Raw genomic sequence first — 17,123 nt, 5'->3', positions numbered from 1 at the left:
ATCTTGTCTATGGTCTCAGGTTTTGAAAATCAGCTGACAATTTTAGAATCTTGTCATGTGAAAAAAAGACTTTAGAGCAACGGTTTACAAACTTTGCCTCATTGACCAAATTTTTACCAAACCCTCCTAACCCCTGATATATTAATTAATTATTATATATATATATATTTTTTTTTTTTTTGGGGGGGGGGGTTGTCTTTTTTTGTAAGAGAAGCTTCATTGTAAATCCAAAACAAAGATTTTACATGTTTGCTGTATTAAAAGAAAGTCTTCTAGTTTTCAATTTATTTTGGGCTCGATTGAATACATTTATTTTCAGTCATAGGAACAGGACTTTGGTCACTCTCTTCCAAAATGGCTGCTGTAACTAACCGGGTTTAATACATTAAATAAAAGCTGATTCGGGTGTGGATAAATGTGATTCCATGTATTATAGAAGTTTTAAAAAGATGAATACTTTGTGTCGCACTTAACATTTTCCATTTTAAGAAAATGATGTCATTAATAATTTTACCCTGATTGAAAAGCATCAACCTCCTGTGCTACATGGGTCAGATCTGTATCACTGCTGAATTGCAGTTGGGGGCTCAACAAAATCAGCCCAAGGGCCACAAATGGCCCCCAGGCCACACTTTGGACACACCTGGATTAGAGGGGGATCAAGATGTGTTGGGTAAAGTTTCAGACTGCCTATTTGTAAACCACTTGAAGGAAAAGGAAATGTATAAAAGCTTTGATTGGATCAGGAGGCTGAAATAATAACAACAATAAAAAAGAGACAATTACATAAAAAGTAGAGCAGCTTTTTTTTTTCTTGCTTTTGTGTGACATGGTTCATAATGAGAGGAGAGGCACCTCTTTCTATTCCAGTAAAGGTCAAAACATTCATTGCACATGTTCACTTTCCTCTCGTGAACTTTGCTTTAACACCACATTCAATAAGCCAGGCTCGGCGAGAGGCCAGAGGCTGAAAAAGGGCAGGAAATGAAAAGACATCACAGGAAAAAAAAAAAAAAAAGCTCGAAGAGTCACTTAAAACCAATTCTGTCAACCTGTAAAAAAAAAAGGGGAAATCTGTGACAAAAGAGGATGTGTAGCAGATATTAAACAGCTGTTGTGTCACACATAGAAAAACATCAGTAGAAATCTGTGTTCATGTCAAAACATTTCCCATGAAAACCAACGTACAAAACCTGATCCCAGTTCATCTTGTCACAGTTTGCCCATCGAGGAAATTATACAAAATCATTGCCAAACAATGGGAATGTCAGCAGAGTGGTGATGAGAAACTCTGCACATTCGACAACACTTTCACCTTGAAGTGTTAGTGAATGGAAGCTGGAAGGCATTTCGCTGTTAAAACATTGACCAACAAACACATTTCCAATAGAATCAGAAGTTTTTTCAGGTTAGGGTTTTTTTTTTTTTTTGATTAAGCCCAAGCAGAAAGGGAGAGCAGAAAAGTGTTACCTTCAGCCCCAAGGTCAGGCCGGCGGGGTCAAAGGTGGTCAGTGTTGAAGTCCAGGACGTGAGCCATAGGACAGGACAAGGGGTGGGACACACATTGACGGAGGTCACAGAAAAAACACAAAGATAATGGCAGCGAGGGAGAGGAAGGAGGCACAATCAAAGAGGGAGGGAGAGGGGGCCAGAAAAACGAGGGGAAGTTAAAGAGGACATGGACGAGAAGAAGATGAAAAGGATTAAACAGAGCAGGGGATTTAGGAGAAAAATGGAAGGATACGCCACAGAGGGAAGGTGGAAAGCAGAGGAGGAATTTGTGAGGGAGAACAGTAGTTTTGGGAGCGTAGAGGCTGAGTCAATTCCTCTAAAAAAAAAAAGGCAAAAAAAAGAAAACAAACAAAAAAAGGAAAAAAAAACGAATAAACCCATACCTTGGTCGTTTAACGTCAGGTGCGCCAGACCTTGAAGGGGAAAAAACAGAAAAAAGGAACACAAAGGCAGAAAAAGAAGGTCATAAAAGGCACGGGAAGGAAAAAAAGCATTGTCACAACGTTGGACTGCAGTTTGTGACAGACATCCTGGGGCAGACTTGGATGTCAGAGTTTAAAAGTAAAAAGAAAAAAGTACAAAAAAATAAACGAAAACAAGAACAAAACAAAAACAAGAAAGAGTGAAAGATAGAGAGATAGAGAGCGAATAACAACAGAAAACAAGCAAACACTTCTTGAGTGAGGTGTGAGGGGTTCTGGAAAACAAAAAAAAAAGCATTTTCATTTGGCGCAACCGCCGAAGGCTATTGCTCACACAAATGCTTTTTTTTTTTCCACTGGAGTACTTATGGAACACACAGAGAACTGTTTGGCAGAAAAAACAGGCTTGGATCTGATTGGTTATCTCCATCGCTACTCAAACCACAAAGCAGGAACCTGAGCCGATTTACAGAGAAGACACGACGGCCTTTCAGAGGGAGGCTTCCACACCCGCCAAACTTTTCCACCTCAGTCATGTTTCAGCTGCCAACCTTCAAACGGTGCCGTTTTGATGAAAGCGCCACAAAAACGCAAAGTCTTACCAAGTATCTTTGGTCTGGTTTCAAGTGCAAATATCTTGATGCACTTGAATAAAGACAAAACTAACTTTGAAGTAACTTTTCAGGAAGAAATGAGTCAATATTTCTTAAATTTTGATGAAAAAGTTCGAGTTCCACCGACAGATTATTTCACTTATAACGAGACATTTTTTCCCGAATTATAAGTTATATAATCTGCCAGTGGAACTCAAACTTTTCATCAAAATTTAAGAAATATTGACTTAAAACAAGCTTAATTACAAGTTACTTTTAAGCTAATTTTGTCTTAATTCAAGTGTAATACGGCAGTACTTGGAAAAATTTAAAAATTTCAACTGTTGATTTTCTTTTTTAACTGCCTTGTTACTAAAATGTGCTATATAAAAAAACATGACTGATAGATTTATATTTCTACAAGAAACTAGAGAAAAATACTTGGCAAAAATTTTGTGATTTTGCAGTGTGTGACTGACCAACACAAAGTTGTACATAATAATAGACAGAAAAGGTTTTACAGACCTAAATCCAATTGAAAAACTGCAGCACGAAATAAAAACGTCCTTACAAAGACCATTTCCACCCAGCTTCGTCTTTTTTTTTTGGGAAAAGAAAAGTGGCCAAGAAATTCTGCTTTGTCTTCTTTTGGATGTTAAAACCGGGAGCAGAATTCAAAACATCCACAGCTGTGATCTGAGTGGAAGACGACTCTACAAGGCATCGACTCGGAGCGTCTGAATGCAATTTCAAAACATACTTTTCAGATTTTGATATGGTAAAAATCCAGGAAATCATGCATCGATTTCTTTCTGCTCTAACATTATGCACCGCCTTCTGTTGGTTTACCCACAAAAACCCTGTAGAAACACACTGAAGCGTGAGCTCAAACCGTGACGCGTGAAAACGTTTGAAGGGGAATGAATCACTTTGGAAGACACGCTAAGAACTTGAAACAACACGAAACAGAGCAAATACCGTCGGCACCGCCGCAGCATCACAACCTCGGCATAGAAACCTCATACTGGTGGACGGCTACTTTACACAAACTGAGTGAAACGTGCAGCTACAGTATATTTATTGAAAACACAGAAATCTGATGATCCTTTACTTGTGGTCATAACTAGATAAATACATGGAAGGAGGGTAATAAGCGCAAACCACAGAAAACAAGGTATAAACTACAGAAACACGGATCTGTAACTGAATGTAGACAGAAGAAACATGCCGGCTTATGAACGCTTTGCTGCCACACTGTTTCACTTCAGCTTCTAGTATAAAGTATGTCAGCATCTACGTTTCTGTCAAATTCAGCCAAGCTTCTAAGGAAATAGAAACATTAAATACCAAAGTGATGTGCATCATGTCTGTTTATGGCCATCTGTCCGTCTCACACCTCTACTGGATCTGTTTCTGTCTCTCTGTCTTGTTCAGTCTCTATCTCTGTCTCTATATGTCTCTATCTTTGTTTCTATCTTTTTATCTCTTTGTCTCCATCTCTTTCTCCATCTTTTTCACCATCTCTGTCTCTGTTGATCTGCATCTCTTTCTGTTTTTGTCTGTCTGTTTCAGTCTCTATCCATCTCTGTCCATCTGTCTGTATTTCGATCTGCTTCTATTTGTTTGTCTTTACATCTATCTCCATATCTGTCCCTCTGTTTCTCTGTATCTGTCTCTGTTTGTTTATCTCTCATATCAGTCTATTCGTCTGTGTCTTCATATCTGTCTCTGTTTCTTGCTATCCATTTATTTCCAATCTCCGTCTATACGTTTGTCTGTTTCCGTCCGATTCTGTCTAAATGTCTGGTTCTGTTTCTGTCCGTCTCCCGTATCTGTCCATCTCTTTCCGTCTGTCTGTTTCTGTCCATCTGTTCCTGCCTGCCTGCTTCTGTTTCTTTCATCTATAAGTCTGTCTTTTCCCCGCATTTCTATCTATGGAGCTGTATTCATGAACTCAAACAGCAGCATGTTTTTTGTGAACAAAGTCCTTTGAGAAAACACTTTGAGGAGCAAAAAAATTAAACCCTGTGGCCTAAAGCGGAGAACATTCCCAACTAAAAAGAAATTGGATTTATCCTCGGGCAACAGCAGGATATAAAACGGCATTACAGGTCACAAACAAGGAGAATGTAAAGGTCAAATCTTTCTCGAGCCAGCCTGTCTTTTGGTGATCGATAGCAGCTCAAACACAAAGCTTCTGGCGGCCCGAGCAAACAATCCAACGTCAGCAACAATTCAGCGTCAAACGGCGGCGTTTTGGCACTGTACGAAGAACAGGAGCGGTCCAAACAGGAGCCACGCAGAGACAACAACTCAGCCAACGGTGATCTAAAAGGGACTTCAGGTTTTTACTCAATACTGTCTTATTTTTAGTCTTTCAAGGGGCCAAAGACGACATAAAGGCCTGTTGAAGGATTAACGACACATCTATGTTGTAACTCTGCTCTAAAAACCAGGACATTATGTAACTGCTAGATGACTCTTTAGTCATTTAAGACCAAAGACACTTAAATAACTACAAGCTGTTCTTGCTGTTCTCCATATAATGCATCCTGTGATCCAGGGTGAGAGGAAATGTAGAGGCAGAGAGCTTTATTTATCCGGTGGAGGTCGGTTTCCTGCCGGCTCCCTTTGCATAAAGACCAATCATTCTCACTGTGCCACTTTCTGGTTTTGTTCCCTCTGCTCATAGTCCATTAAGGAGATAAGGCTGAGGCTCCTGCAATGAAACAGAATGCTGCTGTCGCTGCATACCAAATCACTCAAACACACCACCGTCTGCATGTTCTCTCATTCCAGCCTCATGTGGCTGAAGCAGCCGAACAGAAGAAGAAAAAAATCCATACATTTAAAAAAAAAAAAAAAAAAAAAAAACAAGTATGAGAAGAGGAAAAACCACAGAGAGAGAAAGAGACGGTGGAGAAAAAAGTGCTGCAGCTGCAGGTTGTTAAATGGCTGCTATTCACAACTAAACTTCCAGCTTTAGTTTCACACACAGGTGAACGACAAAGAAAACATGAGATAAGAAACGATAAGAAGCCTTTTTATCAGGAGGTGTTGAAACGAAGGAAAAAGGAAAAAAAAAGCAAAGGTGTAGGTAGAAAGCTATTAAAAAGGTATGCACCAATCCGAGATCACACTTCCAAAACACACCACAGTCTCCCTTTCAAACAAGACGCTAGGCGATAAGGGAAGCAGAAACGACGGGCGAGATGAAGGGCTTGGGTGAGAGGAGCAGCCCTACATCTTCAGCTCTTGTGGGGCGTTCAGAGGCAGCGGCGGTCATTATCTATCGAAATCATCCCAGAGGAGAAACAGCAACGGACCAGGCTGCCCATCATCCAGGTCCAGGAGCAGCAGAGTCTCAGTGGTGCACATGGAGAGCAAAGGCTGGCTCACCAGGACCTGAACTCGGATCTCAAAGCCAAACAACATCAGAAATGGACCATGGAGCAACAGAAGGAGGTGGCCTGGTCCCACCAATCAGACAGCCATTTTAACTGCATGAATGACTTAATGCATGTGCATCACTTCAATGGAGAACTCTTAGTAGGAAGAAATAGCAAGCTTGATGTCAGATATATACTTTTAGGGTGTTAAGGTTGGTAATGAGTCAGGCCTGTTTTGGACCGACATGTGGTCATAATGTTATGACTGATGCATAATCATTATCGCAAAAAAAATAAAAAATAAATAAATAAAAATCCCCAAGCCAAATCAACATGTGTCAGTCTTTATTCTGACTGGAAATCAACTTTTAGAACACAGTTTTATTTCAATGTCACTTTATTATTATTATTATTATTATTATTATTATTATTATTATTATTATTATTCTCTGGTGTTGAAATTGTTTCAACATGTTTTCAACCAGGTGGAGCCATTTTGAGTAAAATCTAAATGGTTAAAACAGCTTTAAACTTATTTTTGGATAAAACAATAAAATAAAATAAATCAATAAATAAATAAAAATTAAAACAGAATCAATGCTGTGACTGATTTTTGAAACTGCCAGCATTGATTAACAACAATTATAACATAATTTGAATTATGTTGAATGGAGTAAAAAATGTGAGACTTCAATTGCCAAATCAAGCATTTAAGAATAAAAAAAATATTTGTTGCTTTAAAGGAAATTGAAAAAATAAACATTATGGTACATACTTTGTGTAGTTGTTTCCTTTGGACAAACCAAATTATGGGACATGCCACATTCACACCAACGTCCTTCCTTACACTACTCAAAGCCACCGGCTCGACGACAGATAAGGCAGCGGGATTGAGCATTTACACCAATTATCTTTGTAACACATTTAAATCCAATCACAAGGAAACGCTCTTCAAGGCTTCATCGACATCGGAGGGGAAATCAAACTGCCACGGCAACAAGACAAGCAGCGCTGCTTCCTTACAGCCTGGGAGCGTGATGAAATCCGAGCCACCGTTCTCGCACCTCCTTGACATCTGAGCATTGATTACATTGTTAATCGTGTGGCGAGCACAGATGGGAGTGTCTAATGGAACGGGCGCTATCTGGAGAGTGGGACTGCCTGGTTATGATCGAGTGGCAGATGGAGGCCAGTCATAATTCTATCATTAGAAGAAGACATTGTTCTGTTATGTCCTGTTTTTCTCCCATTTCCTTCTGTTTATTACCTTTATTGCTCACCTTAACCTTCTTGGCCTCCATATGCAACTCTACATTAGCACCTATTTTTTCCTCCTTTCTCATCTGCCAGTACATAATGCTCTTTAGTTTTTCTAAACACTCTTTTTAAACCATTGGATGCTTAAAAACAGACCTCTAATAGCATCCAATTAGCATAGCATGTATGTTTAGCAGATAATGGTTGTCTTATAGCGGCACGCATTTTTGAAAAAGCCGTCACAGCTTTACTCGCATTTTTTTTTTTTTTTTTAATAAATCTTAAGCTCCATCATCCCAGACACATTCACACACACGAGCAGATGTGTTGGGTCACAGCAGAAGCGACTCGCCACTCGAGGGGGACAAAGAAAAATGGCCGTCATCATCATTATCGTCTTCTATTCCTTTTCAACTTGGGTTCTCATCTAACGCCGCAGCCCTCGTTTCTTGGATGAACACACAGAACGAGCCACAAGAATATGTTCACCTTGAAGCCCCCCCTCCCTCCTGTGGGATCCACATAAGCACTATGGCATATTAAATAGTATAATTTCCAAAGACTTACACCGACATCTGGTTATTTCCTGGTTTATGTCCTCCTTGAAAACATATCGAGGTAGAGACAGGTTTTGTTTTCCTGAATGCAAAGTGTGTTTGAGAACAGCTGTTCAAATCTACTTTTGAAGAAGGAAGCAAGCATGATCAAAAGGTACAAACTGAAACAGCAGTAATACATTAAACTAGAACTGCAAGCAGTTGTGGACGGGTTCCAAGCCCAACAAAGCAACTCTGCCCTCGTTTCACCCCATGCACTTTATGTTAAAGCTACAGTATGTAACTTTTAGGGGGAAAAAATACATATTTGTTAAAATTTTCATTATGTTGTTGCAATACAATACTGTGGGGAAAAAAACAAGCCTTCTCCCAGTGCTCCTAGTATAACTTGCAGAAATACACCAGTCAAAAACAACCAATCAGAGACAGGAAGAAGGTCTTAGTGCTATCTGTAACTCCTCTCGCTAGCAATCTGCTAAGCTACAGCTGGTTCGCCACAAAATAGCCTGCCACAAATGCTAAGGCTAGTTAGCATGGCCACTGATGATGGCAGATAAATGGCTTTCCATTTACCAATCAAAAATAACCTAAATGTAAATTCATAAAAATTCCAAAAGATGCCATAGAAAAACATACCACTACAGATTCATTATAAGAGTTAATTAGCATGTAGGAATCATCTACTGTACAAACATGAGGCAAATCAAGGCTTAATGCTTCCATCAGGTCTGGATCAATGTTACCCCTGTGAATGCTGTTTTATCTCTGTTAGGAAAGAGGTACAGGCTCTGCTTAAAAACAACAGTGCAATAGCTTTAAGGTTGATCTCATTCAATGTGAACATTTATCATTTCATCGGCCTGATCTATAATGTATGACCTTTCCAAAACTAAATATTAAAGCTGCAGCAGATTTCAGCAGGCTTTAATAATTCAGTCTGAGTGCCAATTGTATGGGGAAGAGAAGCAGGTGATGAGGAGCTAACAGCTACAAACATTTCTGCCATATGGATTCCACGTCTTTCAACGCTTCAAAAAGTTTATAAATATCAACCCTTTTCATAAAGTTAGGACTTTATGAAAGTTGTGGATTTTTTTTGTATACCCCGTTGTTTTCACAGCAATTTTATGTCAATCGGAACTTAAATTATTAGATTTCACAACACAATGGCCACAGTGAAAATTAACCAAACTGCAATGCGCAAAACCTTTAATTTCTACAAAGATTTCATTACCAATGAAAATACGCAATACCACTTGTAATACCACGAGGACCATTAATGAATCAAGAGGAATATTTTTTATTAATATATTCTCCAGACCAACTTTTTTTTTCTCCCCCACAAGCAGATCTGGTGTTTCTACATAAAAAATTTAAGAGTAGCAATGAAAATTTTAGTCAACTTAGGCAAAATAGAATTACCAGAACACTTTTATATTTTAACTGCACTGCTGATTGTTACATATTATTTAGCCCTGAAACAGAAATAATAACAAAAAAAAAAAATCTAATAGTATTTTTAAGAAAATTAGAAAGGGGAGCAGTGAGTCATGCAAAACGCTGCAGCTCAATGGTTCGAACAAAACGGGAAAATGAACAAATCTCCAACATAAATACTATCAAACCGAACATTAGTGCCGTTTTAATTAAATAAATAAAAATTAAGGTTGTGCATTTTTGCTGAAGTTTCTTGGTTGACACAAATGTCATTGCAAATCGAGAGTAAACAACATTATTTTTGATGTTCTGGTAAAAGAGGTGAGTTCGAGGTGTGTCTGTTTTCCAGTTGTTTCTTTCCTCTGCTTGAACTGATCCTGTCCAAATTGATTGACAGGTAATTCATTGTCTTATTCACATCAGAAACTTGCCTGTCTGGTGTTACAGGTGCATGAGAGGGTAGAGCGCCAACAGGATGGATAGAATTCAAACAGCAGAACACCTGGTATGTTAGGAATAGAAGCAAAGTGTGTATTTGCTGTTCAAATTGCAGCAACTATTCTTTATGTTTCTTCAAATCATTTGGAGTGAATAAACCCCTGGACAGTCTTCTCGGGTTGGTCTTCCTGTGATTCTCAAAAAAGGGAGAAAAAGGATTGCACTTATCTTAGTACGTGTGAGATCTGCTGCTTTACTTTTGAGTCTGAGTCTATTCATTCAGTGTAGTGTTTCCACAGAACTACCACAGGGTATCCGACTCCTGGTGAAGCACTAAGCAACTGAAGCATAAAGTCTTTATGGTCTCGTTCCGTTTTACAAAGCAGCAGCAGTGGTCATCTGTCAGTCGTGATGCATTAAACTGTGTCCAGGTCTGTCAGATGATGCGAGTCATTATTCAAAGTTACAGTCACTCAGAGTAACACACCACCAATGAGACTTGACTGGAACCACAATCTCTGATAACAGGTACTTCAGCATCGACACTTCAAACTACAAATGATCCAAGAAAATGGCTGGTGGCTGGAATCTGACAGGCTCTGATTGGTGATCCATTTGATTGGTGGGTATTTCTAACATCGCTGGATGTTTTAACAGGAAGGATGGGGCAGAAGACAGTAAGGCTAAACGTATTAAACATCTGAATCTTTGAGCATGCTCTATATATAGTTCAGTCTTTTGAAAATCTCAAAATACCAAAACTATATAAATGTCAAATGTATTTCTTTATGCTTTAATGATTGATCCTGCCCCCTTTTCTCAAGTCAACTTTCAGAATCAGGCATGTTCTTCCATATTACTGTGTGTTTTTGACAAGGAGAAAAATAAATGCTTGACCCCTTTATGACGAGTGTCGCAAATTAGCATCAATCCCATTACAGGCTGAATACAGCAAAGTTTGTGTACATATACCACAAATGCTGCTTCATACATATAAGTAACATACAAAGGATTATAACAGAAGTTTTTTGCCACCATAGTGGTGTGCACTACATCCAGTTTATGAATGCAGACAACTGCATCCGGCAAATCTCATTAGCTCTGGCTTATAAACTCAGTATATTGTCAGAATCTAAGGTAGAAATGAGAAAAAGATGGTAATAGTCAGAAATGCTGCCAGGAGGTTTCTTGAAAGTACAAAAACATCTGCATTCTTAGCCAACGGGTGTTATTTTGACATGACAAAAGCAAAATAAAAAATTTCTCACAGACAGCTGTTTAATACCGTTAGACTATTGCTATGGTAACCAGGACGTAGCACATATCTTATGAGAATCATAAGTTCTACCTCTTGAGGTAGTGCTGAATGACAAAGTGAATCTTAAAGTAGAAATTGAAACACTGTTACTGTGGTGGCTTATTTACTGGATAACAAAATAAGTTAAATTGTAAACGAGTTTACAGGTCTGACAGGATTAGTTACAATCACCTGAAACTGATATGAGAGAAGAATAAGGTAGGCACTAATATAGTTATAAGTGTCTGAGCTAATTGCTGCAGGCTGCAAACTTCAGCTTTGAGTTTAACTCCTTCATATTCTCCAGAGCAGAGGCGTCATGGTTATGGCACCTGTAACACAAAATCTAAACATCGCCCTCTGGTGGTTATAATGTTATCAGGATCTTGGCAGTACTAACGTTTTATAAGAATTATGACACAAACAAGGTAGAAAAACTTTTCAGTTTCAAAGTGTTACCACAGGATAGAATTTTTACAGGGGTGTGTAAATGTTAGAATAAAGGTGAGACCTTTAAATCAATGTTTGAAGTGGGCTCTACAATCAAGCTGAAGTGATGCTGCTACTCTATGAGTGTGTTGCTGCTAACTGGGATAAGAGATGGCAATGATTCATCTCAAAATATTCCTACAGGTCCGGCTTATAACAGCCTGTCATTGGGTTTATAGTAGCGGTTGGCTAAGCCTGTCACAATAAGCAATTAATCAATTAATCACATACATTTAAATGAGCTTGATTATCTCACCTTGTGATTAATATATTTTGAAGGGCAATTTAAAAAAAAATAGTCCATTTTATTTATGGTTTTGGATGTTTGTATGTGTACGTTTATATTTGTTTCATTTATTGTTTTTGGTTGTTGTGTTTTATTGAAGAATTTTAAATATCTCCCAGTTCCAGTGTTAAGTGTTCTTTATAACATAAAACTTTATTGATATTTGAAAGGGCAAACTTGGATTGTTATTATCATTATTAATAATTGAAAAAGGATCTTAAAACAACAATATCGCTTATAACAACTACTGGGACAATTTATCATTAAGTACAATTTGTTGTCGTGGCAGGTCTTGGTAGAGGTTGATGAACATTTTATTTCTACTAGTAGTTTGTATTTTTAAAGCATTGGCTTCATCTTCACTGCAGTCTTGGTCTGGGGAAAATAAAGTTTGAATGTACTGGCATGGGTTCCCTCTGGGGAATCTGGACCCTCCCAAAGTCCAAAAATATGCCTGCTAGGTTAGATGGGGAGTCTAAGAATGTTTTCACATCTGATAGGCCAGTAAACTTTGTTCTATTTGGGACCAGAATTGCAAAATTTGTTACATCTTCAGAGTGTCGAACAAACCAAACGCAATGAGAAACCTGTTCCCCTCCTCGCCTGTCCTGATGCTGCACCAAGAACAAGTAGGGTCAGATATTAGCGGTTGGAGGATTTCTCTTTTGTCTTATGCAAAACTCTACCAGCCATTTCTCCAGCAAGAGGTAGACTCGTGTATTTGTTTTGGTTGAATTTACCCAGAGTGCCCTGCGCTACAGTCCGCTTCCTGGTTTGGGAGCGTTCTCCAGTCCACATGACATTGACATACACATTTGAACATAGGTTTGTGGACCAGAGTTCATTTTCTTGGTCTGCATTAGAGTATGATTGAGCATTTACATCTCCCCAAACGAACCAGATTTTCTAGGCAAACGGACTGGAGTTGGAGTAAAGAGAACTAAACAGGACTGGTGTGAATGCATCCTGAAGTTGCCCTTCGCAGTGAGTGTGTTTGTTTTTGGTCGTGTTTGTCTCTGTGTTGCTCTGTCATGGACTGACGACATGTCCAGGGTCTACCACCCAATGGCCGCTGGAAGTAGGTACCTTCCCCTTCTTGAGCTTTCATGAATACTTGGACACAGACAATGATTGGATAGTTTTTACCATATTGCAAAAACTTAAATCTCAAGTTAATTGCCTCGCTGGATAAAGATCAGAGAGGGTGACTAAAGAAAATCTCACACTTCATATCAACTAATTAAATCCATAACTAATTGATCCCCATTGATTCACACTTTATTATTAATTATAACTGCTAGTATGTAACAGAAAACACTGTGAGGAATAAATTCTTGGAGACGGTGGGGGGTGTAGAGATCGTACAGCTTCATTTCCTTCTTCACTAAACATCTCATAAATAAATCAGACGTCCATATGTCAGGATGGAAAAACTTAGATTCATTTTGTGTTTAAGGTGTCAGGGAAAAACTGCTGTAGTTCTCTTATGCCAACCAACCACAACACAGGAAGAAAACTGCTCAGATAAGCTATCAGAATTTAAAAAGAACGCAGTATTTGATCAACCTGGGCAGTCAGAGGACTGCTTAATGTATGGAATGATATTTTATAATGCACATTAATTTTATAAGGTCATTTCTATTCTCTCTCGTGTTGGACTGCCAGATTTACACACCGTATTCCCTTCGTCCATCTGTCTGTCCGTCCTGTTTCACAAGCAAATTTCATTGAGTGAATGTTTCTGATTGCCACTTTGTAGCTCATTACATGAACTAAACACACAAAGTTTTTTTGTTTCCTCAACCCTTTTCCTGAGATTATGAAAGAAAAAAAAAACTGCCCTTTTTGATGGAGGAAGAAAGCCGGTCCTCAAGTCAAGTGCTCCACCCTCACCTATGCAAAAGTTCAGAATTTAATATTCCTTTAATTCTTCTTTTCCCAGCTTCCATTGCCAAGTTATTTTCAGATCGCACAAATAAAATCAGAACAACCTTCAAAGTCTCTTTACTCCTCTCAGCTACAAAAGCTCAAGTTAAATGCAAAGAGATCTTAAGGGACATTAGAGCAAATCAGCACCTTGCCTTGAGCATCTCTTGATGCCTAATACTTCATTTCGACAATCATCTCTCGCGCTACGGAGCTTAATCCTGTTTCTCTGCATCGACACCGCCACGCCGGGTGTTGCAGATTTGCGTCTGGAGAAATAAAACATGAAATTGTAATGAGTTTTCCTAAAAACGGGGGGAGGCTCCCAGTGAGGTACCGATAGGGAAGCCCCCACCCCGCTCTGTGTCTGAGGGTGGGCGTCAGCAGGTAACCACAACAACTTCCCTTAATGGAAAATTAATGTCCTCCAGCTGAGTCGGCGCGCCAACTTCATTTAACTCAACATCTCGTAAACACCATTAGACCTCGACAACGGCAACGCTCCTGGAAGTTCAGTCGTTTGAGAGGGGTTTGGCAATTATGGGGGAAAATTAATGGAAATGTGTGTGACAAATGTATTCATCGTTTATGGATAGATTCTGAGAATCTTTGGGGAAACGATCGATTTCCTTCAGATTGGAGGGTCTCGCCTGGTTTCTCTTATGGCCGTGCGATCATCAAGAGTTACATTCAGGATTACTTTTGGTCAATATTGAAACATTTAAATTATGTAAATTGATTTGTCAATGTAGACGTTACACTTCAAGAGTACACTGCTTTGAAAGTGATTTGTTTTCTATATTACAACTTCATTTAAATATCTGACAAGTATTCAAATATGCAACTTTGTGAAATTAGAAAAACCAACAAATGACTCAACTACTAATAGATAAGACCAAGTTATTCAAACCAAACAAATTTTGGATTTTACTGAACCATCCGATTTATTAAATGTAGGTTTTATATAGTTAATATAATTCAGACACTATTTTTGTAGTGTCTATTTCAACTGGCTGGAAAGATTTTTTGTTTTGTTTCCAAGGGGACCAGGAGTTAAATAGACAAGACAAAGTTATTTAAACCAAACAAATTTCATATTTTCCTGAGGCATCAAATTGATTAATTTTAGGTATTATATGGTCAATACAATTTAGTCATTATAATTATTTACTAATATCCCTCCAGACTTAACTTTGAGATGTGCAAGATGTGTTTTGTTGCAAACATTGAGCATTATGTGATTTGTGTCAGTGTGTTGGAATGTGAAGAATAGAATGAATGTGCCATTAGAAAATAAAAGCATGCCTGCAAAATAAAACTGTTATAAAAAAATGTTTGTCAAAAATGAAAACTGCCTACTTGAGTAATTGGAAAGGCCCTGTTCTTCTCAAAGTGGGAACATAACGTATTAATTTGTTATGTTTCTAAATATGAACTAGCTTAAACAGCTGTGGTTAACGATACAAACATTTGTTAACAGGTTTGCTCTCATAAACAGCCTTAAAGTGACAATAATAGACAGTCTTTCCTGTGGTTGTTTAATTATGATGATGATTTCAAACTGTTATAGCTTAAGTTCATACATTTATATATAAAAAAACAGACCTCAGCAAATGTCAAGTTTCCTTTTCCTGCAGACATGACATTATCCCCTTTTTCACATTCAAAGCAGAGGCTTTGCTGGTTGCTTTCATCATGCCAAACCCTAATTGGGCTGACTGAACAAATAACAGCAACAGGAAGTCCTATGCATATTCAAACAAGATGGTTCCTGACTTCCAGCTATTGGAAGGAGCACAACGGTGGAAGGAGAGGAAAGAGAGCTGATCAAAAGAAATTAGACTGGGATGAATCCCTCTAGTTAAACTTCTGAAAATGTAACAAATGTCTGACGGTGTAGATGGGGTTGAATGGACACTAAGGAAACTGGTACTACAGGAAATACAGAAAAAAAAACAGAACAGGAAAATTAAATTGGCTTTCCTAGATACAAAACTAAATTGCTTTATTAATTCAAACTCTATTTTTCCACCATTTAGAGTCAATGCTTGGTCCAGCTGTTGTGTTTCTAGCAGAAAAACGACACCCCCTCTTAATTTTGAAACATTTTCTGTTTGACCTCAGTGCTATATTACACACTTCATCCAGACTGTCTATCTCTGCAAGCAGTTTTATTATGTTATTCATAATGCATCCGTCTCAAAGGTCAAGGGAGATTCAGAATAAGTTAATAAACCTGGCTGTAGTGTCTCGCAGACACAAAAAGTGTGAATATTTGCTGTACGCAAAATATCTGATCATTTACTCAGTGAGATAAAAAAAAAAAATCTTCTCATGGTTATCCCATCAGCAACATAATGGAGACAACATCTGTTACACTACATTGACCATGGTTGTTTACAGAGTGGAAACTGAATAATTCAAACAAATAGGAAGAAAGTAGTTAAAACAAAGGCAACCACTGAATAGAGACCGAAGAACCTGCCCCTTTACTACAGAACTTAAAGTGGAAAAGATCTTTTGATGACGGTCTCTGGCACTGAACCCATTTCAACTTATTAATGACCACCTCAGAGTTCAGGCTCCAACATTTTAGGGCGTTCTGTGCATATTCTATGAACCGCGCAAACTTTGCAAACACTGTGCGCGGATGGTAGGTTTACCAGGTGTGTCTCCTTTTCTCTTGACAGACTCCTTAGCTCCCCACAAACTGAATGGATACTAGCAAATTTGAGCTAGCTGGGCGCCTAGCCTCGTTTCTTCTCTACCAGGACGGCAACCGCACACTGGCTAGTCCTGCACAGAGTGGCAGTCCCCCTGCAGCGCGTCCTTGCCACTGCTTGTACTGACTCTCAACATTCTGCTTGGTGTTACTTATAAAACAGTTCGATGGGAATAGTGTTTTCTCCAAGCGGTTTGCTGTGTAACACCACATACACAGTCGTAAAAACGTACGTGTCCGGTGGACGACCACTTTTAGTCCGCTTAGAGTACAAGTGGACTTCTGCAGAATGAAGTACGCCTGGTATGTGGGTTAATAGTGTCCATTCTTGTGTACAGACATATTATGGCTTTATCAGTACACTCTGAAAACAGTGGCCCGCCAGCTCTCTGGTGACTTTTTAGACTTGATCGCTCCATGGATCAACTACACAGGCTTTCCAAGATGGGGAGAAGGATGACTATGTTCAGAAGCTCCACTGATAAAGTAAGTCCAAGTTTACATGTTTTACCTCATCAACCTGACAGTTAGCTGAGCTTCTGACCTCCAGCTGGCAAGGTAGTGTCCAAGGACACAACGCCAGAAATGGACAGTGCAGGGTCTTGAACCGGCAACCCACTGGTTACAGGAGAAACTTCCACACCATCGCTACCATTGCCCCATGTACATTAGAATTGCAGAATTCCAGTTCCCTGCTTTTACAGCAGCATTGAATCCGTCATAAACTACTGCTGTAGCACACGTGACGTTATAAGCTTTGTGCATTTGTTAAGTCAGCTGTGTTTTTCTTGATTTATG

At 38.8% G+C, this 17,123-nt stretch overlaps 1 long non-coding RNA gene across 1 annotated transcript in view; it reads right to left on the bottom strand.

The window, feature by feature from the left end:
• LOC148153875 (uncharacterized) overlaps window positions 1-2,510 on the bottom strand; it is a 137,534-nt gene extending 135,024 nt beyond the window's left edge. The window contains exon 1 of the long non-coding RNA XR_015766045.1: window positions 1,896-2,510. This is a non-coding gene — a long non-coding RNA (uncharacterized LOC148153875). The remainder of the gene's footprint in view (window positions 1-1,895) is intronic.
• Window positions 2,511-17,123: the final 14,613 nt, after the last annotated feature.

This window comes from Poecilia mexicana, unplaced genomic scaffold (genome assembly GCF_051168715.1).
Source record: "Poecilia mexicana isolate PSO_F unplaced genomic scaffold, ASM5116871v1 scaffold_18, whole genome shotgun sequence".
NCBI classification, from domain to species: domain Eukaryota; kingdom Metazoa; phylum Chordata; class Actinopteri; order Cyprinodontiformes; family Poeciliidae; genus Poecilia; species Poecilia mexicana.
This window is presented reverse-complemented; position numbering and strand designations above follow the sequence as displayed.